We start from the raw sequence: 27654 nt of genomic DNA, 5'->3' as shown, positions 1-27654 counted from the left end.
TGAAAATGGTTTTGTTTCCTGACTGTATACATGTAATTTACAGAGATCTATTGGCTGTGGTGGTTTAGAAGTGAAATGAAAAACTTTCCATCTCACCTTTAGACAGATAATCTAGAATAGAGGTAACCATAGAGTTTCATAATGTACTTTGAGAAACTGGGTAAGGTTCCTGAAGAAGAGCAAAATGCTATTGTAAACTATTATTAACAGAGCTGATAGATAAGTTTGAAACTCTGCTGATGAAATACTTCCATCAAAATATGTCCAAAATTATGTGTTCCCCAAAGACTAACTAGGTTTTAAAAAAATGCACAACAGTGACCTCACCACAGAGTCCTGTGTGCAGGTTTGGGCACCACAATATAAGATATAAAGTTATTAGAGATCATCCAAAGGAAGAACGTGAGGATTGTGAAGTGTTTGGAGGGGAAGCCATAAAAGCAGCTGAGGTCACTTGGTTTGTTCAGCTGGAGAAGAGGAGAATGAGGTCAGACCTCATCGGGGTCTGCAGCTTCCCCACGAGGGGCAGGACCTGAGGAAATGGCATGGAGCTGCATCAGGGAAGGTTTAGGCTGGGTATTAGGAAAAGGTTTTTCACCCAGAGTAGTTGGGCACTGAACAGGCTCCCAGGGAGGTGGTCACAGCCCCAAACCTGACAGAGTTGAAGAAGCATTTAGATAATCCTCTCAGGCACATGGTGGGTTCCTGGGGTGTCCTGGGCAAGGCCAGGAGTTGGACTCTGTGGTCCTTGAGCGTCCCTTCCAACTCAAGCTTTTATATGATTCTATTATATTTTTCACTCTGGAATGGCTTTTTACTTTTATTGTTTATTATATATTATAATAACAGAAAATAAAGGAGTCTCAGTAAAAATTAAATGCTGTGATCTATCTAGAAGAGTCTTCCTTTTAGTTTTGAGAAGAGTTCCAGCTGTTCTCTTCTGAATCAAAATGAAGCCAGACTTGAAGATGTCAAGCTCTGCAGTGAGCTGGAAGGTGCAGCCCCAGCAGCCCAGTTCTGCAGTCCCAGTTTGCCGTGAGGCTTCCCTGAGGATCTGCTTCATTGCTCAAGCTCCAGAGAGGGAAGGTGCCCCAGTCTTGCATTCACAGGGCAAGTCTGATCCCAGCTGCCTTGTGGTTGCTACAAGGAATATGAAGACTAGGTCATAAACTTAAAATAATGTTCTTTGATTCTCTCAGGCTATATATAAACTGCCTGGAGGATTCGTGTTGCAGCCTGCTCCAGCAAGATCTCGGTCACCTAATGCTGGGGGAAGGGAATGTTGCTATTCCTAGTTTTGGCAGTGGTGTGCAGCCAGACCTGTGACCTAAACCTGCCTGTTCAGGGCCCTCACTGCTCCCTGTGCCTGAAACAAGGACCTGGAACATCACTGTGAGCTGTTATCTGTATTTGGGGAAGAGGAAGGAGCGATCCCTGATTCTCTTGTCTTCACATAACTCAAGGCAGGGAGCAGGGGAGAGCATTTCTAGAGCTTTCTTCCTCTGACCATACAGTCTCCGTGCTCCAGCTGTCACTGGTTAATCAACATCTTCCCCAGAGCAGAACAAGGATCTGACTCATGACTCAGAACCACATCCCCACGCCAGGCCTCCTCCAAGGGGAATGCTGCCCTCTCCATGGGGATGGTAATTCCAAAAACATGAAAATAGCAGGGGTTTGGGGTTGCTGGCCTTAAAACAGACCTTCAAAAATAGTTTCCTCAGATGTTACCTTGAGCAGTTTCTATGTATATTCTTGCCAACAAGCTCTTGTTAGAATATTTGTGGAAAATAAACTCTAGCGAGCCATGAGCAGAGCCAAGCAGATTTAAGACAAGCAAATATTTGTGGGAAAGTTTGTGTCTGTTTGCACTGTCCACCCAACACTATCATTTAGCATTTTCCATGAGGACGTAACTTCACTGAGGTACCTTTTGATCAGAGGAGAGATCAATTACCCTGTATCCATTTCCATGTTTTTCAGTTGTGAGGTCCCAGTGGAAAGGTCAGCATTTCCTCCAAGAAGAATTTGGTTTTGGCTCAGAACTTTACTTGAAGAGTTAACATTTCTGAAGCCGTGACCTCAAAACCACAAATAGAAAGAAAAATAACGTAAGATAGATGAGCACAAAGTTCTGGAAGCCCTAATGAGTGAAAAACAAATTTCAGCATGTTTTGTAACCATCTTCTGGAGTTAGGAAAAAAGGACATTTTAGTGAAACTGCACCCTAAAGCCCACAGAAGTTTGCTTGGTAAATCACAAACACACAGCTGAACGTGGGATGAAGGCTGGGTCTGTAGTCCTCTAGCTCTGAAAACCCTTCCCAAACACAGGAGCAGGAAAACTGGTGTTGGCCACTAGCTAGGCCTGGCTGCTGGACTCCAGCAGGACTCGTTCCCCTGAGCAACTCAGGAAGCCTTGAAGACCAGCAGTATTTTTCTCATTGAGAATCACCTGAAGTATAAGAAAGTTTCTGCCAAATCAACACACTTGGTTTGTGAAAAGACATTCAAGCGCACAATTCTGACTTCATCTCTAGGATAACACCCCTGTCCTGCCAGCCCTCCTGTGGCACCACTGGTGCTGGGTTAATGGCTGGACTCAATGATCTTAGAAGTCTTTTCCAAACTCAGGGAGCCTCATTTCAGAGGAGTGGAGTCCCAATGGTCCCAGTGACCACGGTGTCAACAGGGATACAAAAACTTTGTGAAAATCAGTCTTGGAGAGAGCAGAATGTCACAGCCAGCATTCTGCTTTCCTCACGTACAATACCTCTCTGAAGTGGAGTTGTTCATCCCCTTCCTTCCTCCTGATTCTGTCTTTCCATCCTTTGCTTTTCAGACCATTTCTGCTCATGAGGTTTCATTCTGAACTGGCGTCCCTTTGTCATTCCCCACAAATACGCTGTGCGAAAGGATGTTATTTGCCTGTACCCAAATAAAAGGATGGAAAAAACCAAAATTAGATCAGTAATTCCACATGTGTAAAATGACATGCAAACACTGCCAAGTTTTCCAAGTCAGAAAAAGGGAAAAATCAAGCAGCTGTATAAATCAGGCCTGATTTTCACAAGCCTCCAGTAGAGATATCCAAGCATAGGAATCCCTAAAACTGCATGCAGAGCTTTGGTGTACTGCTTTCATTGTCTCATGAGAAGGGCTCAGAACTCAAGAGAAATGCTGCTTATCTTTGCAGCTCTATGATGGAAAAAAGGATAGTTATTCCAAAAAACATCTCTCATGACACATCCTGGCTCCTGTTTCTGTACCTCTTATAGGAAGGTGGTCAAAGCTGAATAAAGCAGATGGAAAAGTGGGAGATGGCCATGCAACACCAACTGAGATGGAGCAAAAATAGAGGGCATCATCTATAAGGTCAAGTGTCCCCACATCCCACCCTGACTGATAAGGAGGTCACTGCTGGGTGGTGGTGCTTTACTGTAGTAAAAAACTATTTAATAGCTGGGTACATGTATGAGGTCAAATGATTTGGGTGTGGATTGGAATGTTATAACTGGAAACAGGATCACAAAGTGCTGTATCAGTCTGGAAGGAGCAGAGTGTCAGGGGGGTCTTTGTTAGATCCAGTTTCAAGGTAACACCTGTGTTAATGGGGAGCAACCCTGCATGAATGATTTCAGCAGATGTTCCCAAATTCAGGGAGCAATGAGCAACACAACTGCTTGGCAATTAGAGCTTCAAAAAATTGCTTAAGGAAAAAAAAAAGAAGTGAGAAACCTCATCTCCTTGCCTGCGAGCACGCTGTGCCTTGCATGAGCGGTGCTGTGCACACTCTGCTCAGCGCTGATGGGGCTTGTGGTATCCAGTTGCACTTGGGTGAAAGCAAGGGGAGACGCAAAAATAGCTCTGCGGCCCACACTCCACCCATGGGAAAGCACAAGAAGCTTGTGCTCACCCAGGAGCAGTTGCTTGCTGGAGCAGCAGCTGCTGGAGCAGCGTTCTCTGCAGCTGCAGCCTGCCGGGGTGCTCCAGGGTGAGGCTGAGCCTGGGGACAAGGATCATGCTCTCAGTTGCACCTAAAGCTTTGTGCAGCAGAGGATCTGCTTCAGCCCATGAAGCCATGTTGAGAGCTGGCCATTGTTTCCTATCCCGTAGCCATCTCCCAAGCAAGCTCAGTGCACGGGATATTAACCCCACATGCTCCCTGCTCCAGTTTGGCCAAATCAGCCTCAAGCGAGGCAATGTGACATAAACCATGCACTTTTTCCCAGGCCATGTGCTGTCCTTTTTACACCCATGGTTTTTCATGGAGTTTCCAAGCAGCAGAAGTCTTGTCTGGAGTCTGTCACCCTACTCTCAAGCCGAGTTTCTAGTACTATGGTTGTCTTCCCCATCACTTTGGACCCTCAGGGGAGTTTCTGCAAGGAGAAAAGACAATGCTGAGTGACAACCATTGAAGTTTCTCCATCCTTCATATGAAACCTCAACAAAGGCTGAAATCTGTTTGCAGTGTAAGGCGAGCTGGCTCTCCTAACCCCCAAACTTGAGTCCCCAAAGGTGCCATCTCTCTGGCCATAGTCCCGTGTTCAGATATCGACTGGGGGCAAACCCTCTTTAAGTAGCGTGTAAAGCTAGGTGTAGTTAGGAAAGCGATGGTGTCACAAGCATCTGACCCCCAGGACCACATTTGGTGGCCTGGCAATGAACCAGGACTTGTTTGTCTTTGGAAGCAAATCCCGCATCCTCAGAAGCTGCTCGGTTTTGTGGTCTCTCTCCAGTGATCCTCGGTGTCTCCAAGGATGATATCCCAGGGCTGTCATTCACCCAGTGCCATGTTCCCACCATTGTCCTCTTCTCCATGCCACGGTCCCTGCTTGCCAAAAGGAGAAGGCGTTGGGTTACCCCAGCTCTGTTACTCCTTGTGTAAGCACTATGGATATTTTTGACTGTCCTTTTCAATTCCAGCTGATGTCGGTGCCACAGGCAGCTCTCTTAGTAGATTGCTTTTGTGATTTATGTGGGTCCAGAAGAGTCCAAGGATCATTTATCTTCAAACCAGGAGAGAGATGAAAGAGTCATGGTAGTAAAATTTCCTGCAGAGCTAGATCTGAGCATCAAAGAGGGGAAAATGCCATTGTTTTACTGAGACATGACGACGTGAGGCAGGTTTTAATGCTAGGGGATTTTTTTAACTGCCTAATTTGCCTTAAAAAGAAAAAGTTTTGGGAAATGAAAGGAGGGTAAATGAGTTTGGTGGGCACTGCTGGGAAGCACTTTCTGGTGAGGGGCAGAAAAAGCCAAGGAGGGAGCAGAGCCTGAGGGACACGTGTTGGTCCTGGGGTGTGCCAGCAGCACTGGGCAGGCTCAGGCGTGTCCCTGGGTGGCCGTGGTGCTGGAATGCAGGGGACAGCAGTGCCATCAGCCCTGTCCCACAGTGCTGGAATGCAGGGGACAGCAGTGCCATCAGCCCTGCCCCACGGTGCTGGAATGCAGGGGACAGCAGTGCCATCAGCCCTGTCCCATGGTACTCGAATGCAGGGGACAGCAGTGCCATCAGCCCTGTCCCACGGTGCTGGAATGCAGGGGACAGCAGTGCCATCAGCCCTGTCCCACAATGCTGGAATGCAGGGGACAGCAGTGCCATCAGCCCTGTCCCACAGTGCTGGAATGCAGGAGACAGCAGTGCCATCAGCCCTGTCCCACGGTGCTGGAATGCAGGGGACAGCAGTGCCATCAGCCCTGTCCCACGGTGCTCGAATGCAGGAGACAGCAGTGCCATCAGCCCTGTCCCACGGTGCTGGAATGCAGGGGACAGCAGTGCCATCAGCCCTGCCCCATGGTGCCTGCATGAGGCCATGTGTTCACAGGGCAAATCCCCGTGGGCCTGCTTTGAGTGCTGGGGTGCACACAGCGGCGTGTCCGGGCACAAGTTGTGTGTTGTCCAGAAAAGCTGTGAATTCCCCGTTCCTGGAAGTGTTTGAGTCCAGGTTGGACAAGGCCTGGAGCCTCCTGGTGGCATTCCTGCCCGTGGCACGGGCATTTGGTCGCTTCCAACCCAAACCATTCTACAATTCTATGAAAAATAAAGTTCCTGATGCCAATGAGTCCAACTGCAGGTATGAGAAACGCCGCTCAGCCACAGTCCTCCTCCTGTGCTGCCAGTTCAGCACGATGAGAGTGCATCTCCTTGACCAGCTGCTGGGCCAGGGGTTTGATGGAGCATCACCCAGCTACAGCAGCAGGTCCTGGGGGCTGAGGGGAACATCTCCTGCCCTCACCCTGCCTGGGGACTTGCAACAAAAGCACTTATCTTGGGAAATCTGATCACATCAGTAGGTTGGAAAGAAACTGAAGGGAGGGAGAGGGATGGGGAAGGATCTGTTTAGATTTGCAGCAGATGCTATCTAGAGGAGAAAATACTTTTATTTCCCCTGTGGACTGGCCGTTGATTTTCTTGCGGCAGGCACTAATGGGAAATAATAAAACCCATTTTAGTCAGGTTGTATCTAGAACACTTACAGGTCAAGCCAGTACTCAAAACAGACCGTTATGGAACATAACACATTAGTTTGTCACCAGCGTCTACAGTGGCCAGGGGATTTTTACCATTTGAAATTGAATTTTATAGGTCAAGGCCTTTTGTGGGCTTTGGAAAACAGTGAGTCTTGTTAAAGTTAGCATGAATGTGGGGGCAGTTACTGGGTGTGGAGACTCTGGGTTGTTAGCAGTTAAAAAAAACAAAGGAGACCCGTGGTACGAACTGTGATGCAGCTATAACCCCCAGAATATCCTCATTAATTGTTACAGACTCAAATATTTCAGTATCATCTTCCAGCTACTAAATCAAACCCACAAAATGCACAGGAGGCATCTTTCATTGAAAATTACATCCACTCAGCTTGTAATTTAAAATTCACTGATGTCTGTAAAGGAAGCTTGGTCACAGGAGCCCGAGTTTCTTAGAAATGAGTCAGAAGTTGATCATTTGTTTAGGAGTTCAAGATTCAGATAACCTCAAACATCTTCTATGTGGTTTTACACTTCATGGAATAAATAAAGCAGGGACGTGACGTGGTGCCTGAACTGCCACACGCAGACTGACACAGAGACATGCACACACACTGATGCCTGTTTTCTTCTCTCTTGTGTCCTGTTGCACAGCCCTGTCCCCATGGGCTGTATGAGGGCACCATCACTCACACAAATTGCCCAAATTAGAGACAGCTACTGGGACTGAGAGCTTTATGGTGGTACCAAATTCACATGCTGGCTGGCTCTGGCCTCGGGTGTCCCAGGCACTCAACTGGGACCACTGGGGTGGTCTCCAAGGTGGGAAGGGAAGCCTTGTTTCTGGACTTTTCAGTTCCTGGTGACTCATATTCTGTGTCAGTTGTGATCATGATTAACAACAGCAACACATCCGCCAGGTCTAGGTTCTGCCAGTCCCCCTCTGAGCTGAGCAGACCCTCGCTTGAGCCACTGGGGAGGTGAGGCCATTTCCTTGCCAGGACAGGCATGGTGGGGCATCCTCCATCCATCTCAAACACTGAGGAGCAAAGTATTATCCCCATGCTCCAGTGGACGTGCTCTTAAGTGAAATTTTAGCCGCATGTGCAGGAGTTCCCTGCACACCTTGTGTGTCATAGCTGTGTGCTCAGTCCTTATCTGATCCATGCTTTGCTCTGCTGTTACTCCCTGTTGCATTTTCTCCATTGCTTTACTAAAGCAGCATCTTCCAGGAGGAGTGGGCAAAGCCATGGCCCTGTGCCAAGGGGTGTCTCTGGATCAACCCTGCCCAGTGCCTTTCTTGCTGAAGCTGGCTCTTGCGCTGATCACACCCGAACACCACCGTGCTCTGCTCTCCTTCCTTTATCTATTTTTAACCCAACCCTAAGTGTGCATCCCAGGAGTGAGGTATGTTGTGTTGCTAGTAACTGATGGTAGGTGGAAAATCCATACGGCCACTCTGTTTCCCAGTGATATCCACTAAAGTCTGGAATCACTATCATTTCTGCAGGTTTTTGCTGTGATTCAGCTTTGGTAAAACCCCCTCTCGGTGAGGAACGAATAGCATGATGTGGCTGTGCTCAGTATTGATCGACCTTTTTGTCTTTATGTGGAAAGCTGCACAGGCTGCTGGACAGGAACCTGAGAACAGCAAATATTGAAGCTGTTAATGTTTAGATAGCAACAGAGATCTCTGGTTCCTCCTGCATGTAATGAAAATGCCTCCTCTGTGCTGTGTTAGGTGCTTGGATGGGCAGTAAGTGCCTCTGCAGAGAATGTGGCAGCATGAGCCCCTCATGCAGGAAAGGATGGAGGAAGAGTTCCCAAGGCAGGGTGACATCACTTCCAGAAATAGCCCTTCTGTCTTGAAATTGCCATTGCACAGTTCTGCACAGTACCTGAAAACCCCATCGCTCTCCTTTTATCCAAAGCTTTCATTATCCTAAAACTTCTAAAACCTTCCTTGTCCATGGAGAGGAAAGATTACCCAGTAAAATTCAAGGATATATAACCTGGGGGAAGGTAAAGAGGAGATCAGTTTAAAGAGTGTATGAAATGAGAAGTAACGAGGTTTTGCTGACTGTGGCGAACGCACGCTCCTCTCAGGCCGCTGTGGTTTCCTGCGGGCCTGCCGAGCTCTCTGCAGCACTGCCCGACCTCGCTACCTGCCAGCAGCGCTTTGATCAGCCCCTTTTCACATGACAAAAAAATTCCACTGCCTGTCCAGACCTGGTCCCCAGCTGATGGTGGTTTTCAGTCTGAATCAAGCACTGAGCTCCGCTTTTTGGCTGAGCTCACTGTCGTGTCCAGCTGATCCACCCTGCTGGGAGGCGGCGAGCAGAGTGCGGGAGCTGCTGTCAGTACAGAGGGCTTGGAGAAAGAACCCGAACTACGAGATCCATTTGGCTGTTCTCAAGTGGTGTTGGTGCCCATGCTGGAACCGTGGATGACTACAGAGGGGTAAAGGCCTCTGGGAGTTGCCAAGGGTTTCTGTGAGTGGCAGGGAGAGATTACTGAACACAGGGAGAGGGGAGTGAGTTTAGTCAGAATGAGTGAGTGTCCCCGCTGTAAAATGCAGTGACTGCAGACCCACAGCTCTCAGCAAGTGCCAATTGAAACCTCCCTGGCTGCATGTTTGATGCAACCTTCCTCCTAGCTGGCAATTTCACCTGTGTTGCAAGTGCCAGTGGAACCTCATGGAAGCTGAACCCATGCAAGGAATTCAGGATCAGATGTGCTGATTTTTCCTCTGCTGCTACAAGCCTTGTACAACAAGCCTCCAGTGCAGAGCAGGGATGTCCATTTTCTGCACAGCACATGACCCCCCCGTTCCACTCAGCATACGCTGTCACACAGTGCTCAGGTCACACACAGCTCAGGTATTTCACATCCATGTGATTCCTTCAACTTTATTTTTTAGAGTCTCTTCTACTGCTGACTCAACAAAGATCTGCGCGACATAATGTGAGAGAGCTTTTCTAATGACTCATAGATTTTTAAATTAAATGTAAGATGTTTATTGCAGAGATACCCGGCCATACATTATGCATCGCTGTTTTAATACAATAACATAATTCTGATAGAAATTATCCATGTGAGCTGCAATCAATTTTAGCTACTACTCTTTGCATGCTTGACAATCTGGTCATTCGGCTGTGGAAAAGAGCTGTTACTTGATTACTTACACTGTTGCTAATCGCTGTGGCTTTTGGCACTGCCAGGGTGTTATTTCGCTGCCTGAAATTGCCAACAGTATCTATGGAGGGACCGGGTGTAGCTGTGGCTGCTCTGCCAAAAGCCCTGTGGCTTCACCCGACACCCAGGAATGTGCAGACTCCAGCATAACACTTGGATCGTTGTTTCGTCAGGGTGGGCTCTCACAGGCTGCCACCAGCCCGCCTCTTGTAGCCAGGAAAACAGCATCATCTTTCCTCTGGCTCCTGGGTCACCACTTGCCAAAATCCCACGGCTGTGGCCCTGTTTGGAAGTGTGTCAATCACCAGTTTGCTGATGCCTCCCCAAATCCTACACTCCCTTTGCTGGGTAGGCTTCAAAATTTGCCCATGTCCTGGGGCTTTTGCTCTGTCTCCAAAGGGAGTGTGCCAGGGCAGTGATGGGGCAGTGGCAGTGTATGCTGTGCAGAACTGAAAGGGAAAACAATATTCTTTATGTTATGTGATAAGAAAAAATCCCAAAGAGGAGAGCTGCTGAAATTGCAAACTCTCAGTAGGGATGTAAAGAGTTGGAGGCTTACACTCCCTGGGACTACATTTGGGTGGATATTTTACTATTATCTTTCTTCCTGAGTTTTGTCAGCCTCTGTTTCAGAGCCAGAGGAAGATGCCTCAAATAAGGGTGAGCCTGGAGGCTGAGTTAACCCCGTGTGCTCAGGCATTCCCCCAGCAGAGCAGGGTCCCCTCCCCGGGCAGGACAGCGGCGCTGCTCAGTCACCCTCCTCACAGCAGCGCTTTCTCCTGCTGCCACAGCCTGGGGAAGCTCTGGCCACACACTGGAAGTCTGGATCAGGCTGACCCAAAGGCTCATTGCTGTCCCTGGGACAGGCAGGTCCCCACCCTGCTGTTGGGGGTCCCTCTGCCGGGAGGGGACACGGGACTCCTGCCCGCCTTTGGCCACCGCTGACTTTAACATAGGGACGTATAAATCAGAGTGAGGGCTGGAGCTCACAGCCACCAGCTCTGGGCTGCGTTGGGCTGATTTATTTTGTGTGGGAGCAGCAGTAGCAGTTTACGCCTCTAGTGCAGATTACAAGATAAATCTGGCTTTCAACGAGACCCACTGGTGACTGACACTGACAGAGCTTCTAAATCACCGCAGCTGCCGGGATACAGCCGTGGGCCAGGTTTGGCCCTGCAGGTCAGGTCTCTTTTTGGCTGGTGTAAATCAGCAGGGCTTGGAGTGAGATGTGGTGTCAGGTTCCTGTGCTGGGCTCATTTTTATTTAAGTTTCTATATGGTAATTCCAGCTCAGAGGGACACCTGAGGGCTGCAGGCCTTCTCTACTTGAGCTTTTGCCGTGCTCAAATCTACCTTTTGCAGTGAAAAAACTTTAAGGAACAATTAAAATTCTCCTTGTAGGTGCCACACAGATGCTCTTTTTAAGACCCACTTCCCACTGCTGAAGTCCATCCACATGAAATGAGTATCGTCCTCGGCACTAATTTCAATTACTAATATGCTCCAAAAACTTTTGCACTGACTTTGATGTTACAGACAGATTGTCAGCCAGCAGAAGCTGGCTTGGGCTCCCTGAAATGGCTGATGCTGTTTTCTCCTGGAGATTTGCAAAAAACGCTTATGTGGCACCTGAAAATATGATTTAGTGATGAACACGGTGCTACTGGGTTAATAATGGTTGAGCTCAATGGTTTTCTCTAACCTTAATGATTTTGTGATTCCATGATAAACTGGAGTCAGGCCTGGATAAACTCTCCAGCATTAAGGTAGTGAGATCTCTTCTGACACAGTGGGTTTGGCATCACTGCCAGATGTGTGCTGCTGCCACAGCCAGGGAATTTTCACTCGGTGGGACTGATTTCACCTTCCCAGAGCAGGGTCAGACTTGCAGAGTGGGCAGGGACACTTGCCTGCTCCATCATGGAGCTGATCCTTGTCCAAGCGTTGCTGTCCGACGTTGTGGGAGCACAAGCACACATGCATCTTTGTATCAGCGTCATACCCAGACCATAAGGTCATTTCTACTCAGATTTTATCTGGACAAATCACACCATAAATAGAGTAACCTCACCAAAATACAGTATGTCATTAAAACAACCGCTCTTTGACATTAATTCTGTTTTGCTTCTCTTAGCTTTTTGCTAAGAAACTTGGTCCAGGACACACCAAAATGCCTGGCAACAGTCCACAGTCGGGGCCAGGGGTGGAAAAAGTGGAAAACCAGCTCTGTTCAGAGTGAGTTATCTAGGGAAAGCTACATGTCACTGTATCCCTCAGTATGCACTCACTTCCCAGCCTGCCACCAGCCTGGCACAACACACACTTGCCTGTGGTGTGGAAATAGTTGTGGGTGCACTCAACACAGCCAGCCAGTGGAGCCACCACCAGTAAAACAGGTACATGGAATTTTGAAGGTTATTGTATTTTCTGTAAAAATCCAGCAGGTCAGAGATGATCAGGGATAAAAATACTCCAGTGCCTCCATGATGGGCACAGAGGTCCTGGAACATGATGGGTATGGAGATGGACATGGAACCCAAGGGAAGTAGAAAGCAAGGGAGATATTTTTCAGAGCTTCTTTACATCTCTGTGAAACTAAAGCTAAACCACAAAAGTTCTGTTGCTCCTTCTTGGCAATATTCAGTGGGACTGGAGATACTGAAGTGTGTTTACAAGTGGGAAGAAATATCGTGTGGGTTTGGGGTCCATGTAGTTATTTATTAGTTTAGTCATCATTCTGAGGAATTCACTTTGCCGTACTTTAGATAAGCATCCATTTAAAGCAGAGTTTTCTATGGTTGCAAATTATCTGTGGCTTTCATTACCATCCTGATTAGACCCCTGAGGGCAGAGCATCAGCTGCTGCAACAGGACATTGCCACTGATGGGCCTCATGGCAATTAGTGCAAGTTGCAAATTTATCTCTCCAAGTAACTTAGTAGCTAGATGGCACTGAAGGTATTTTGTGGCATCTACTGTCTCAGGTGTGGCAAAGACAAGACCAATTTGCTTGTGAGCGGTAAATAATTGCATAAATTGGTATTATTCATTTTTATTGCTGTTGGACCAAGGTCTGGTTGCTACTGTCACTGTCTCACATGGGTGTTGTGACTACAGTAATGCCTCGGTGTGATAAGCCTGTCACATCCTGGCTCCATAGACACCCAGGGGGAGAACTGGTGCTAACACGTGTTAGTCACCTATTGCAGATGATCTGCAGACCTCTAGAGACTACACATAGACACAGGGTGAAGCAGGCACAAGATGTGGAACAATTTAAGAGAAGAGAATGTTGAAAAGGGCTGGGTGCAGAAGAAATCGCTGTTTCTGGGACTGTTTATAAGAGGGGAGTTGCCAAACTTGGAAGCAGCTCTGGTTTTGAAAGTCTCATGATTTCATCTCCTTGGCTGCTGGTACAAAGCCATGGTGCTCCAGGACCCTTATTTATTTTATGATTCAGGGAGAAAGTTCTCAGTTAGAATCACAAAACTCTGATCAGCGATTCAAGACTATTTCTTCACCCACGTTTGCCCTCCCTGCGCTTCTCCGCTGACTCCACCACAGCTCTTCACAGAGTTTCTCCAGCTTCAGAATTACCTTTTGGCACCGCTCCTGGTGAATGAAAATAGGAAGCTGGATTGCTTCACTAATAATCTTATTTTCAGTTTGTTTCAATTATGCTTCTTTTCCAGTGGGCGTTAAGCAGTTGTTCTGGTCTCACTGGTTCAAGGCACGTAAAATATGGACAGAAGGTTGTGTATAAGAGGCTCTGCAGAGAAATAGAGGGGCTGTTACCCTGCTTTCTGGGGAGGACTCTGGTCCAATTATTCTAGCACTATTTGGGAAAGAAAGCATGCCCCAACACCAGTGGCACTGGGAGCTGTGGGACCCTGCAGGAGCACATCCCACTGCTCACACAGGGATCAGGCTCCAGTGCAGGTGGCTCAGGGGTTGCTGGGGGCCACCAGGATAACCCCTCATAGTGTCTGTGATGTCACTTGCAAGTACAGACCATGGCAAAACCCTGCCCAGAAGGCAAGTGCTACAAAGGGGGTGTTTAAGAATGTGGGTTACATCTTGGCTGGTTAAACCCAGACTAAGACTTTTGGGGTGTTTTAATCCCCACCTTCATCTGCTCCCCTGAGAGCCTGTTCCCCTTCAGACCTGTGCTCAGAGACCACAGTGGCAGGAGGGGACAGCGATGACTTTTCCTGATGTCCCACTGATTTGGAGAATATTTCAGAGCTACCTCAGCAGACCCAGCCGCCTGACAGAAGATACTTCTGACCTACTTGACTGTGCAGAATAGTAGGAGGAAAGAAGAGGGTTACGTTGCTGCATAAAAGGAGCTGTGCATCTGATTGACCTAATTTTGGTCTTTCTTGCACTCTTTTAACTCCACTGGCTTCAGCAAAGGAGTTCTCATTTACACCAGAAGAAGCTGACCCAATTTCCATGGCCTGCAGTTGCTGTGCATCGGGGCCACGGTGACATTGCTGTCATCCACTGCCCCATTTTCCCTTGGTTTAGGTTTCTGCAGGAATACAGGACCACGGAAGAACAATGAATCTAAATATGGACACAGCCAAGCTGGGATGTGGGGCAGCAGGAGCCAGGCAGCCCCTGCTCTAACCTTTGTCCATCTCCTTAGAAATTCACAGAGCAAATCACCGTGAGAAGCCCCCTCTGTGGGATACCAGGGCTGCAAGATAACACAAGGGTGAGGTTGGCCAGGTGGGTGGGGGATGCTGCAGCTCCATCCCCTCCCAGCACCCTGGACCACCACCCCAGCTGCAGGTGCTGTACCTGGATGCTGTGTCTCTGTGGAGGTGGAGGACCCAGAGCCGTGAACATCCCCTCCCTCCTCCTCCTCCTTCACTTCAGCCGTGAAACCCTGTGAGAGCTGCATCAGAGGAGCCTCGGTGCTGAAGTTTGTTAATTAATGTGCTACAGTTAACTGTGTCAAAAGCTTCCCTTAGATCCGGTGGAACGTTTCTCTTTGATGGGAGGCAGGGAGGTGTTGGCAGCGGGGCCGAACGTGGTGGAGCAGGCACCGCTTCTGGCAGCGCCTGGGCATGAACTGCCCTTCCTGTAATTGCACATAAACCACGGGAGACGAAACACCACTGCTCTGCTGCTGCTAATACCGTCAGGTGTCCTCTGATAACTGGGAAAAAGGGGTCCTGCTAGGGCAGCGCTCACTCTTTGGGACCATTTCCTATTATTTGCAGGGAACAGCAGCATGAGCTGCCTGGTGGGCATTGATGAGCAGCAACAAAAGCAGGAATGTCTCCTTGCCTTTGCTTTTATCTAAAAGCTGCCTAGGCAGGCTCATTAATTTATGTTGGGTTTATTGGATGGATTCGAAATCAAAAACCTGCGAAAAATATTGGAAAGAGATAATCGTGCTTTATTTCTGAATGCTAATGGTTTGAAACAATCAGGGGTAATTGCTGTAAAGAAAAAAAAAATCGTTCAAAGAAGGTGTTCCAAGTAACTGGGCAAAATAAATGAGAAACACTAAAAGTCATTAGTTTTTCCTTGCTCTGTGTCAGTCCTGACTCTCCTCCTTCCAGCATTTTCAGCCTCTCAGTCAGCTCAACAAACAGAATTTTTTCTCTCAGTCTCAGCATTAACCCCCTTGTGCCAGTTTGACCTTGTCTGGGATGACCACAGAAGGACATGGGATCTGCTGTTCCATGATACAGCGTGGGTTTAGTTGTCTCAGGGTCATGGAGGGCTGACCAAGTCAGGTCATGGGGTTGAGGTTTCTGGCTTGGGCCACCTCATCTTACAGCTCCTGGTGTTGGGCTCAGTTTACAAGCAGGGTGAGCTGCATTGCCTACATTTTCCAAGGTCAGTCTGACCTCCGGCTGGAGATGTGGCCACTCTCCTACTGACTTGGGGAAGAAACTGAGAGCAGCATTTGGAGCCAGTCCAGTGCTGTCTGGCTTCATGACATTCCTCTATGTGTCCATGCATCATGATCAGACCATCCTTCTGCTTCCAGGACACATGTGCCCAGTTTTAGGAGTTTGAGCACTGGAGGAGAAATCTGCTCCCTCCTGCTTCAATCCCAGACTGAAACCATCCCCATTTGTCTGTTGCAGGAACACAGTGAAATGCAAAGCTGTTGTCAGTGATGTCAAAATGCAAGCAAAAGGTAAAATTCAGGCCAGGAAAGAGAAAAGCCTCTGCTTCCTGAGCCCCGACACCTTGAGGAGCGAGACCAAGCTGGCTCGGAGTGCAGAGGAGCAGATGGGCCACTGCTGCCAGTACCAGAGTCACCCCTGTATTTAGGTTAGATATTAGGGAAAGGTTTTTCGCCCAGAGGGTTGTTGAGAACTGGAACAGCTCCCCAGGGATGTGGTCACGTCTTCAATCCTACCAGAGTTCAAAAGGCATTTGGACAACACTCTCAGGCACGTGGTGTGATTCCTGGGATTGTCCTGTGCAGTGCCAGGAGCTGCACTCAGTGATCCTTGTGGATCCCTTGCACCTCGGGTTATTCCATGATTCTATGGTTTACTGGCCACTTCTGCTTCTCCTGGTTGCCAAAGGCAGAGGTCTAAGTGCTTTATCTGGTGTAGCCATGCAATGGCAGCTCGGGGATCTCTCAGAACGCTGTTGTTCTCCAGAGAGACCCTGAGAAGTGCTGAAAACCCCGCTCACGCCAATCCCCCGAGGGAACAGCAGTAGAAATAAGATTTAGCAACAGCCCTGGATTATTGGGTTTCTGCGCAGAGCCTGCCATTGGGGGTGAAAGTCAACAAAGGGAATTTCTGCCCTCCACTCCTCACCCAAATAAAACAGCCGGCTGGGCTGGGCTGGGCTGGGCTGGGCTGGGCTGGGCTGGGTGTGCACTGGGATCAGATCATGGGAGTTTATTACTGCTGGCACCAACCTCGGCAGCCCCGGAGTCTGCAAACGCCTTAAAATATCTGCTCGGGATTTTCTGGAGCAGCTCTGTATCCTTCTGGGGTTGGGTGAATTTTATGGCTATAATCAGATGCCTCCATTACTCATTTCTGCTCTTTCCGTCTAAAATGTCTGACAAGTTCAGCTGCTAAAGGCAATCTGTAAAAACAAGGGCCTGAACTGTCAGATCGCCCAAGCATGGCCTCGTCTCTTGCCTCGGCACTAATGAGAGACGAGGTTGTGCTGCCAGACGCCGACTGGTCAGAGAAGGGAGGCAAAGGAGAGCTGAAGTGATAAACTCCTCAATTTAAAGTGATGTTTTCTGCCTTAACGCCACTCGGGTTCTAGCAGCCTTTGCAATGTTAAAAGAGACACTAAGAAGGGAATAAAAAAAAATAATAAAATCCTTTGCCCTGCCTGATTCTCAGATGTCTGGTCCATACTATTTAGTTTTAATACAAATGGTTAGTGTTCCATCAGTTAAATTGTTGTGGTGGTGTAGAAGGGAGGCTGAACTGAATCCCCAGGTGAAAAACGATCCACCCCTCCCAGTGGTTTTCCCAGGCAGGGATGGACACGGACCAGCAGGGCACCAGGTTGGGAAGGCTGAGGGAGGCACAGGATATGACCTTTCCTGATCCCAGCATTGCTTTTAATTACTTCCCTCATGTGCAGGAGAAGCACCATGGGTATATAATTGGGATGATGTATTTGAGTTGACCTGGAAATGGTTGTCCTCTCCCATGTGCAACCCCTGGGGAATTTTACAGGAATTCCTCAGGAAATTAGGGGGTGGAATCAACGGTAAGGGGAAAAAAAATTGATTTTAGTATTACTGTGAAAAAACCCCCAGAATCTGGCTCCCCACAGCCCAGATGATGGGTGTTTTGTGAGGCTCTATCTAACCACAGTGGGCTTATTCAAAAGAAGCCCATGGAGATGTCAAAAACTCTGTTTCCGTGTGGCATTTCCAATCCTTTCCATGTCCCAGCAGCACAAGAGGAGCTGAGGATGCCCAGGTCCTTGTGCTGGTGTGTGCAGACACATCAGGCATGTTCTGGAAAGACTGGATCTGCATCTCCACTGATTAAGAAAAAAATGGTCTCCGGGTCAGCCAGGAAGGTTTCAAAAGCACTAAGTCACCATGCAGGAGACTCCTGCAGAACTGGGGAAAAATATACCCATTGCATAAGTAATCTCACTGATAGACTTAAAAATTTCAAATGCTTTGCACAAAAAAATGACAGATGATCTCCAAACAAATAACCTCTCAACATAAACACAGCAAGAAAAATTCATTAAGTGCCTTTTAGAAGCATTGGATTTGACTTAGAAGATCTTTTTCAGATGTTCCTCTCAAGCAAACCTAAACATCGAAAAATAATTGTGTAAAGGCAAGTGCTATAATAACAATAATAATAATGCTGAAAATGCATTATGCATCCTTCCCTTTGATAAAGGTCTTTGTGCTTTTATGAAATGTTCTTTATCAGTATATTCACCCTGTATCTGAAGAAGAGAAGCTGGTGCTTTAGAGTCTGAGCTCTTCAGCTTGTGCAGCAGAGAACAGAGCCAATGGGGCATTATTTCTGATAGACTGAGGCTATAAAACTATCCTTCATGTTCCCAGGAAAAATATTTCTGTTATTTATTTGAAATTAAAACCAACTTGGAAAAAAACAAAACCCTTTTTTTATAACAGATTCAGCTAACGTTCTGTTTTCTTATAGTTTATATTAATAATGATTGCTCTAATCTTTTGCTGTATTTCAACAGTTTCAGCAGGTTTATGGGGTAAGATTGTTATTATTTACCTCGGTGACTGATTTTATGGAATAACTGCAGGTTTTCGTGGAGGTACATCAAGGGCTGAAGTGAAGGGAAATAAAATACAACAGCAGTTTTCTCTGCTAATGGAAGAAGGAAAAAAATAGAGGGCAAAAAGGACATAATATATATTTAAAACGTTAATATACAAGCGTTAATATACAATAAAATCTATTTAGACTGATTGGACTGGTGCTTTTTTATGGTGTTTATAATGGTTACGGAAAAAACATGGAGAAAGTCACATCAGGGTGTGATCCAGCACTGGTGTCCCAAGAGAGGACACTGTCTCTGCTTCCCCACTGTGATTTTGAGGATACTCTGGAGTTTTTCATTCTTACACCGCAGAATACAAATGTGCCTCCTAACTGGGGCTGGCCAAAACCTCCTCAGAGACTGGAAAATAGTGCAGCATTTCGTATCCTATGGAATGGAATTAAAAAACCCAAATAACCCTTATAAAATTCCTGCAGGCCATGGGGCTGGCGGGCTGGGACAGCCTCCCCATCCCTGGCACAGCAGGAATGGAGCTCTGGGTATCTGAACCACTCTGGCACTGGAGCTCCAGGAGCAGTCAGGGATCACATCCAACATCCCATGAAGTCAAGGGGCTCTGCTTCAAAGCCAGGAAATACATTCTTAAAAGCTGAAACCAGTTTTGTAAACACTCGGGCCTAAGTCTGGAAACCTCGAAGAATGTTTTGGTTTTTGGTTTTTTTTTTTTAATTCTTATATGATGATTGGAAACATGTGTGCCCTGCTCCCGCTGCGTTTTGGAAACATCTGACTTAAGATGAACAAGCCCTGCTGCTCCTTGGGCTGGAAACTCCCCAAATCTCCACAAACGTGCAAAAAGTGAAACCAAAGAGCCGGCACAGTCACTCTCGAGGGTTTCAGGACGCACAGTCTGTGGTTTAAGGCTTTAAAAATAACAATTGCCCAGGCTTTCAGATACCACAGGGTTTGGCAATGGGATTACCGTAGCAATCACTGGCACATGAAAATGCGATGGCAGAACGTGATTTCTTCTGTGCCTGTTTGAAGATTTGCTGTGGTCAAAAGATGATGGCTCTATTTACCTTCTGGCAGAGAAGAATTCCATTTTCCTTGCAATAAAAGCGAAAAGGTCTGCAATGATTTCTCAGATAATTTCAGTCACGACGGATCTGATACATTACATAACTCCCATCCTTCCTTAAAAGCAGCATGGATGAGCACTGCAGAGCCCAGGCAAGGAATAAACACCTTGGAGCTCCTAAACACCATTGAAATGTTAAATTTGACTATTGGGAAAATGTGGAATAAACCAGGTAATTTTCCCCCAAATGATGACCCTCATTTTTCAGTCAACTTGAAAGCTGGCTGGAAATATTCAAAATGTCAGTTCTGAGAAAAAAAAAAAACAACCAGTTTTTCCTGGCTCCTCCCAGAAATATTTGCTTAGGTGCACCAGAATGCTGAAGTATAAATGGAAATCAAAGACACAAAGAATTCATTGAAAAAACAATCTGTGTACTTACCCAACACAGTTGCAGTGGTTTCCTGTGTTATCCTTGTAAAATTAAGAAATGCTCAGAGCTAACCCTTTAAGGGATTGCTACAGACACCACAAAGGAAATTTAACAGTAACCTGAAGGGGGCTTTTGGGTTTATGATGTTATTCCTTAGACATTTAAAAAAAAAAAAAAAAAAAAAGGATTGTTTTTCTTTTATAGAAGCACTAGGACAAAGATGGGATGCAAAAAATTCTGTATTCAGATGACTGTTGTTTCTTCCCCTCACACAGCTGTAAGATTTGTGCCTTTGGCACCCATTGCTCCTGATAACCACACATTTCTGATGCTGTTTTTCAGCAGTGAGCTTACCATCTTCAAAATTAGTCATTGCAGAAAAATCTGTGTAGTGGAGGGGGATGATAAAATCAAATTGTCATGAGAGGGGATGAAAAACCTAACAGCCTGAATTCAGGTCAAGAGCAGAGCGCTGATTATTTTAAAACAAGTCCTATATTTATAAATCCTTGGCAGTGCTATCAACTTGTTTAGTACCAGACAGTGAAATTAGGGTTTTCCCTTAGATGAAACCCTGATCCTAAAGAAAAACACTGGCCTGTAGATTTAGTGCCTGTACAGGCAGTGGGTCTGTGCTCTCCTGTCGTAACTCAACCAACCAGTTGCAAAATTGGCTTTTCCTGCTCCTGCTCTGCCAAGCCTGGCTGCCAGTCAGGTCCCTGCCTGCACTCAGCCCTGCAGGATGGGTTGCTTTGATGTGATCAGATAAATCAGGAGAGCCCAGGTACACCAGCTCTCTCCAGAGCTGTATTTCCTCCTGCTGCGGCTCCAGCCAGCCCCACTGTTGTTGACATGACCTCGGGGGTTTCCAGCATTTCCCCAGAGGGAAGGTTTCACAATGGGTTGAAGTTCAGACTGAGGAAAGGTTTCCTGGTGTGCTGCCACTGTTGGCTTTTATTTTTCTCGACACCAACCACCTCTGTCCAACCCCCCTCTTGCCCCTTGGATATTTTCCTCTCCCAATGCAGTCATGCAACCCTCAGTGCCTCCTCCCACCGTGGCAAAGCCCCTCTGCCCAAGCACTTGATCATTTTTCTTGCTCTTCTCTAATTCTGGCCACTTTGTCAGCACTCCTGAGCTGACCAGAAATACAAGGCTGATATTTTCAAAGCTGTCAAGGTTGATATTTTCAAAGCTGTCCGCAGGAATTGAGTGGCTCATTTCTTCTTCTTTTTTTTTTTTTTTTTTCTTTCCTTTTTTTTTCTTTTTCCTCTTCTGCTGGCATTAAAATCTCCAAGACAACTCAAAAAGCCTCAGCCTGTGGATTTAGAGGACAGGGAGAAGGAAGCGCGCTTCCCACATGAGGAAGGCAATGATGTTTCTTCAGGCTCAGCTCAGCCCTTGGGGTGGCTGTGCTGTGCTGGGGCACGAGGAATGTTTCTCTATGGCTGCACTCAGATCCCAGCACTGCAGGGGATAAAAGCAGGGCATTGCCATGCTTACCTCACATGCCACCTTCACATCAGCCCTTCCCATTGTCACCCTGCCTCTAGGACACTTTTTGCAGGTGTTTGCTGGGAGTAAAGAGAGACAAACAGAAAAAAATCTTTAACTGAAGAGTTAACTTTGCTTAAAGAGAGATAGTGACGAATCACATTTCTGCACACAAATCTGTGCTGAGCCAGGATCCTCCCTTGTGTAACTTCTGACTTCAAAAGGCAAGGGCTGGTCTCAAGCCGCAGTTAGAGCTGGCCAGGAAACAGCGGGTTTTGTCTCATGGCAACTTCTGAGGTTTCAAAATCTGTTTATGTTCTGCAGAGGAAACGAAATCAAAACATTTCTAATATGAGATGGGAGCCTGTCAAAATGTCCATTTTCTGTGCAGCGAGCTCCTTGTTTCGCTGTGGCTTTTCCCCTGCCCTCTCACCGTGGCTGGGGCTGCAGCTGGGAGCAATCACGGGGTTGGTACTCCTGGGTGCCAAATGCATCCATGCTCAAAGCCACCCATGTGCTTTGATAAAAATAGATGAACTGAAAGCACCGTGACCACTCTCGCTCGGAACGTTTGGCTCGTTTGGGATCAGGCTGACCTGGTGAAGCATCGTGCCAGCACCCCGGTGGGACAGAGGCCGACCTAAATGGCCATACTTCTCCTCAGTATGTCTCTCTGGGAGGACCTTAAAAATCTGATTTTTTTTTTTCTAAGGACGAGCAAAAACTTTAAAAATATCTCCTCTGCGGGGATATGAAAGGCCTGATGGCATTTTTGGCAGGAGTGAAGATCTGCCTGGGAATCATTGGCATTTCCTCTCCTGCCCCATGTGTTTGCTGACTGTGCCTCCACTGCTCCATCCCACATCCATCTCAAGGGCTCTCCATCCCAGATGCATCTCCAGTGCTCTCTCCAAACCACATCCATCGCCAGTGGTCTCCATCCCAGATGCATTTCCAGTGCTCTCCATCCCAGATGCATCTCCAGTGCTCTCCATCCCAGATCCGTCTCCACTTCTCTCCATCCCAGGAGGGCTCAGTACAGCTGAGGGTTCTGGTGTTGCTCATGAAGCTACACTAGGAAAGCTCACTTTGCCAACCTTTCCATGGAAGCTGCTCGTCAGTTTACAGCGGTGAGTGAGCATAGTAAGAAAGGTAAAGAACTTCAACAGGAGCATTACCTTCCCAATAGCCTGAGTGCCTTCCTTAGCACACTCGAGACTTAGAAAGCCTTTCCCTGAATAGCTTTCTGCTGGTTCTATCACCAGCAGGAAATGGTGAGGAAGGTGGATTTCTCTGGCGTGGCACAGTACAGCATGTCTGTACGGCCCTGGGTTTGTCCTGTCCTGGCTCTTGCTCCACTCCCAGCCCAGCTGGTGCTGGGGGCAGCAGCTGTTCTGGGCACTTCCCCAGGCACTTGAGAGATGAACCAGAGAGACAAATCACAGCACTGCACGGTGGCCAGCCAGGGACCATGAGCTGGAGGAGATGATGGGTAATGAAAGGATGAGAACAGGAAAACCTCTTTCCCCAAAGTGTATGTGTCTGACATTAAAGAGCCTGAATTTTTTTATTATTATTATTCCTTTTTTTTTCCCCCAGACAGCATGTTTCAACCTAAGGGTTTCAACCCGACCCTTAAAAAAATTACCTTCAATCAGCTCAGGCCCGTAATCTTTTCTTTGCCACTCTCTTTGAACAGGCAGAACTGACACAGACAGCTCTACTGTCACAGGGAGACAGGTCCCAGCTCCGCTCCTTCACGTTCCCCAGAATAAACCCATGTGTGCAGAACCCTGCTGTAGCTACTGTGCACCATCAACGTGCCCCTTCCAGAGACAGGCTGAGAAATGACCCAGTAAGTCCCAGAAGGACCTGTTTTAGGAGAGGAGAGCCAAGACATCAGCAATATGCCATGGGCGGGGAGGACAAGCAGCGACCTCCTCGACCTCCTCGGGGCCAGGGGACCTGTGGAGCTGTGGGTGAGTCAACAAGGAATGTCGTGCTCATTTCATCTGGTAGCATTTGGTCCATTTATTTTAATTGCAAATAAATGCAAAGCAGAAAGAAAGGGTTGTAGTTATTGTTGGAGCAGAGAAAACATTTTGTGCGAAGAGAGGGCTGGCCTTCAACCATCCAAGTAAAAACCCATTGCCTAAACAATAGAGCTTAAAAGATGAGCAAATTGCTGTTTATGGGCTGTTCCAGCTCCATACCACTCAGGATGAAGCCAGGGCTGAATACATGAGCAAATTTGCTGCCTAACTCATTACAAAAACAAGCCTTGTGTGGGATTTGAGCCATTTCAAATCATTCACTCAGAGCAAAGAGGAGAGACCGGAGCAGCAGCAGACGGAGCAAAATTAGCGAGAGCATTATCAGTCCAGATTTGCAAATGCTGGTGCAGGCAAAACACATGTGGAGGCCACAGCATTAATGTAGCTGGCTGAAGGAACAACCCAGCCAGTGCTCCAAGCCAGCCAGCCCACCTCAGCCTGGGGAAGGGGGATGTTTTCCCGTGCACATTCCAATTCCTGTCCCATCTCAGCCTGGGAGTCGCTCGCTTGTCACCCTTCTGTGTGCCGAGCAGCTGGACCAGACTTTGCAGACTCAAGCTGCTTCGGGAAATGCGATGCCTCGCTGGCATGTGGCTATTCAAGCTGGTGCCTATTATGTCTCTCCTATTAAACGCTATGAAAACAGGCATTGTGCACGGAGGGGCTGAGCAATCCTTGTTATACAGTAATTACGCAATCAGTGCATAATCTCATTTCGGTGGCTGGGGTGTGGAAGGGAAAGTTTTGGTTCCTAGATGTTTGCAGGGGTCTCTACAGCGAAACGCATGCAGACGTATTTACAGCCACCGGCAATGAAAATTCTGAGCGATGCTAACTATGTTGGGCTGCTGTGATGTTGACAGCGATTTAGAAAAGCCCCACACATCTGGTTAGGCTCAAAAAGACTCTTTGACTCAATAGTCAGACTTTCTGCAATTGAAATGCTCTACAATTAACGGCCCCTTCTGGAACAGGGTAGGAAAAAGCTTTCAAAACCCAAGAAGGTTTTGGGGGTTGGGTTTTGTTGGTGGTTTTTTCTTTCTTTCTTTCTTTCTTTTTTTCTTTTTTTTTTTTTTTATTTTTTTTCTTTTGAGATTTTTGCAGCTCTTCCCCTGAATTTGAGAGGAAGCCAGAGCTTTTCAGAGCTTTTCTAAAACAAACAAGCAAATCAAATTCTCTCTCCACCCTCCTGGAGAGAGGAACACCCTGGATGAGCAAATCGCCCTTTAGTAAGATGTTTCCCTGCGGGTGAAAGGCCCACAGGGAGAGCTGGAATTTGGGTTTTTTGCCCTTCATTTTTTCCCATCCCTGGTGCTTTTCGTGGTTTGAACTCAGCTGTTTGCTTCAGCAGGGGACAAATTTTGCCGGGGAGAATTTTATGGTACAAGCCTGCTGAAAAACGCTTTCCAAAGAAAGTCCAGTCAGGATGGGTGTGTTCCTATGAAAACTTTGACTTTCCCTGTATCCACGATTTTTGCAAAACAGTGCTAATGGAAAGGCTCCCTTTTATTGTTCCTTTTGATGGACACACGGTCTTGTGGCTCTGCAGGGCAGAAACTCAGAGAGCCAAGGTGGAGGACAGGATTTCTTCTACTGCTGGGCCAAATTCTTCACTGGTATAAATAGATTGAACTCTTGCTCAGGGGGACTGTGGCCATTTATACCAACAGAGGACTTGGCCTGCACTCACAGCCTGCTTCTTTTTTTAAACCCCAGGAGACATGACCCAAAGCCTTTGGAGACAGATTCAGACCCTGGCCACCATCACTTTCTAGGCAATTTCTATTTTGGTCCCAGCCCCACTCGCTGCTCCAGCCTGTGCCCAGGAGTGACCTGGGGAGGACATGGGGACGTGGAGCAGCCCCAGGTTTGGAAAGCCCAAAGACATCCCCATTTTCTGCTGGGTCTCGGGAGACAAGCTGTGAGATGCTGGAGCCTGGATCAGCCCAGCTAAGCCTGGAGAAGATTAGGAGTAGATTTGGATGAGGTCTGTACATTGGGCTGTGGGCACATGTCCCAGCCTGGCTTTGCACATTGCAGATGTTCATGGAAACTCCCTAGAAAGGACTTTCTTGGCCACTTCTCCTCCCGCACCACCTGTTCCAAACTGCTGCCTGTTGCAGCTCTCCATCCCTCCCTTGGCCACCCCAGAGCTGCTCCCCTCTGCATCCACGTGCAGAAATTGCTGCCCACTGCTGCTTGTCCTCTCCCAGGGATGCAGATCTTCTCTGGTCCCTTGGCAGAGGGACCCTGGGGACTGACAGTGAGCAGCTGTGCTGTGTCCCCTCCACAGAGAGTGTGGCTGGGGAATCCCAGAGCAGAGCTCCCACAGAGGTGGCTGAGTTCCACAGGGGAAGCTTTGACGGGCTGAACACCTTTGGACCGGCACCAGAGCTGAACAGGTTTTCTGCCACTTGTGAAAGTGCACTTTAAAAGTTAATCGATTTACACATCTGCTCTTTACAGAGCATTTTAAAACAGCAACTCCTGACCTTAAAAAAAAAAAAAAAAAAAAAAAAAAAAGGTGCAACAACCAACGCACAAAACAATTCAATAAATCATTAAAGTGCTGCATCCACAAGCAGAGCCGTGCCTGACCCTTCAGCTTCTGCCTCTCTGGGTACATAAAAGCCAGAGGTTGCCGTGGCAAACCAACTAAAGGCTGCAGATCGTGGCCAGTCATTGCCCCTGTGAACCAGCACTGCACACACTCACTTCCTCACGCTCACTTGTGGAGAATCACTTTTGCTGCTGCCCCTGCAGAGGTGGCAGTGCTGGCCGGGGCTGCTGGCACAGAGCACTCCTCCCTGCCCTCCCCAGACTATTTTTAGGTTGGTTTTCTGGTAAAATAAAACTCTTGCAATTATTCTGGCTGTGTTGATGCATTCCTGGCTGCCTGTCCATTGGCCCTTGAATGATTTATGCTTCCCCTGGCCAAGCTTGGTGACACTGATGCTGGCAGGATGAAGGCAGGCTCCTCTTCATCGCTTCAGTTCCCAGCCCAAGGCAGTGCCTGTGCTGGGTGATGTTTCCCATATAGGACACACAGCCTGGCAAGGGAAGATATTTCCATTCTCATCCTCCTTCTTTTTTCTTGTGTGACATTTTTACTTCCTAAAAAATTGCATGTGCCCTCTGGACAAGTGATTAAATTAGAAGATCAACAATACATGAAGAAGGAGGAGGATCAATTCACAGAGAAGTGACTGAAAGCAGTTTATTACGTCTTTTTTTTTTTTTTTTTTTTTTTTTTTTTTTTTTTTTTTTTTCTGGGAGATCATTTGCCAAATCATTGAAGGAAAGAATCATGTGAATGGGATGACCAGCAACTAAAAACTGCCTTTTTCTTAATGAATTTATATGACTACAATAATATTTTGAAGAAAATAATTTAGAAAAATGCAAGAAAAATTGGATGAGATTGCTTTTGAGGTCAGATTCTGGGCTCAGTTACCCCCAATAGCTCACTGATTTACTGTAGCAATTCAAGCCATCATGTTCACAATTTCCATCAAGCGAGTGGACAGGACTCTGATGGCAGCTTGTCTGATGACAGACTGTGTGTGTGCACCCAGTGCCTACTTGCCAAAATACAAACCATCAACCTCTTCCCTGCTTGCAGCCCCAGGTCAGGACTCTGAAGGAATATTGTGCAGGCAGTATTGCAGTGCTTCTTGCAGCACCTCACATCGACACCCACTTCCACCTCCTTCTACACCAGCAGAAGTCCAGAAGGCAGGTAAGAATAAAGTCCCGTTTCCAAAAACAACACCCTTCCAAAATGAGAAAGGTTGCCAGTTTTTATCAAGTAATAATTTCCAGGTGCAGTGAGCTGTCAAAGCACAAGATGTGCTGAACTGGGCTGGGAATAGCATTGCTGAAATCACAAAAAAGTACTGCAAACCCCAGAGAAAGAAATCCTTGGAGCTCCAGGAGGGGCATCAGCTTTTTGGCCTCACCCTGGTTTTCTCTTGCTCTGTTTTAACCTTATTTGAGCTGCTCGTGACTGGCAAGAGCATTGTCCTCTGCTCGAATCTGTCTGGGCTCAAGACACACAAGCCAAGGATCCAAATCTTGTCAATTTTCAGCAGACAGGAGACAATAATGCTCTTGAAATATGTCCAACATTTCAAACCCCTCGCCGTAAAAAGGCAAAGGATTATTCAATCTGGGAAAACAGCAGTGCAAG

This window comes from Hirundo rustica, chromosome 10 (genome assembly GCF_015227805.2).
Source record: "Hirundo rustica isolate bHirRus1 chromosome 10, bHirRus1.pri.v3, whole genome shotgun sequence".
In the NCBI taxonomy this organism is placed as follows: Eukaryota; Metazoa; Chordata; class Aves; order Passeriformes; family Hirundinidae; genus Hirundo; species Hirundo rustica.
This window is presented reverse-complemented; position numbering follows the sequence as displayed.